Below are 1798 nucleotides of genomic sequence, written 5' to 3'. Positions count from 1 at the left end.
TGTTCAGAAAAAGGGACACGTCCAGTTTTGGCCCAAAGAAGGCCCACTCGTCACGTATATGTCCGGTTAAAAGATTCGCAATCGCAATGTAAACAAATTGCATGATGAGGTCTAACTGGTAAGTGGCTGTTTGGATGAGTGATTAATCTTTGGTTCGAGTTTGGTGCAGCCCTTTTTGTTTATCAACTTTACTTAATTAAATTACTAAATTTTATCTACTCACCCTCATCTCCTATGATTATTCACAACTAGGAACTCCACGTAGACAAAATTGCTGAGTTGTCATCTCCTCACCCTCATCAAGTTTTTATGATGATATATTTTGGTCATTATGCACTGAAATAAGGTAGTATGCACCATTCACATCTTTATGACCTTTCTATGAAATCAACTAACGACCTTTTGGCTGTGAATTGTCATGAGATTATAGGGTTTGAGCCCTTCTACACCCTTCATGACTAATTTTTGAATTTTGGTCATGGATCTATGACCAATTAAACCACGATCACTAATTTTTGTCATAGATGAGCATTTTTCTTGTAGTGAAAATACATACGGATCTGAATGTGATCGACCCGTTGACTAAATGTCTCTCACAAGCAAAACATGATCACACCTTAGTACTCTTTGAGTGTTAATCACATAGTGATGTGAACTAGATTATTGACTCTAGTGAACCCTTTGGGTGTTGGTCACATGGCGATGTGAACTATGGGTGTTAATCACATGAAGATGTGACCTATTGGTGTTAAATCACATGGCGATGTGAACTAGATTATTGACTTTAGTGCAAGTGAGAGACTGAAGGTAATATGCCCTAGAGGCAATAATAAAGTTGTTATTTATATTTCCTTATATCATGATAAATGTTTATTATTCATGCTAGAATTGTATTAACTGGAAACTTGATACATGTGTGGATACATAGACAAAACATTGTGTCCCTAGTAAGCCTCTACTAGACTAGCTAGTTAATCAAAGATGGTTAAGTTTCCTAGCCATAGAAATGTGTTGTCATTTGATGTATGGGATCACATCATTAGGAGAATGATGTGATGGACAAGACCCATCCGTTAGCATAGCATAATGATCGTTAAGTTTTATTGCTATTGCTTTCTTCACAACTTATATATATTCCATTGACTATTATATTATGCAACTCCCGGATGCCAGAGGAATGCCTTATGTGCTATCAAACGTCACAACGTAACTAGGTGATTACAAAGATGCTCTACAGGTATCTCTGAAGGTGTTTGTTGGGTTGGCATAGACCGAGATTAGGATTTGTCACTCTGAGTATTGGAGAGGTATCTCGGACCTCTCGGTTATGCACATCATAATAAGACTTGCAAGCAATGTGACTAATGAGTTAGTTACGGGATGATGCATTACAGAACGAGTAAAGAGACTTGTCGGTAACGAGATTGAACTAGGTATGGAGATACCGACGATTGAATCTCAGGCAAGTAACATACAGATGACAAAGGGAATAATGTATGTTGTCATTATGGTACGACCGATAAAGATCTTCGTATAATATCTGGGAACCAATATGAGCATCCAGGTTCCGCTATTGGTTATTGACCAGAGAGGTGACTCGATCATGTCTACAAAGTTCTCGAACCTGTAGGGTCTGCACGCTTAACGTTCGATGACGTTGTATTATATGAGTTATGTGATTTGGTGATCGAATGTTGTTTGAAGTCCCAAATGAGATTACAGACATGACGAGGAGTCTCGAAATGGACGAGAGGTAAAGATTCATATATAGGACGATAGTATTTGGACACCGGAAGTG

Source organism: Triticum dicoccoides, chromosome 4A, assembly GCF_002162155.2.
Source record: "Triticum dicoccoides isolate Atlit2015 ecotype Zavitan chromosome 4A, WEW_v2.0, whole genome shotgun sequence".
In the NCBI taxonomy this organism is placed as follows: Eukaryota; Viridiplantae; Streptophyta; class Magnoliopsida; order Poales; family Poaceae; genus Triticum; species Triticum dicoccoides.
This window is presented reverse-complemented; position numbering follows the sequence as displayed.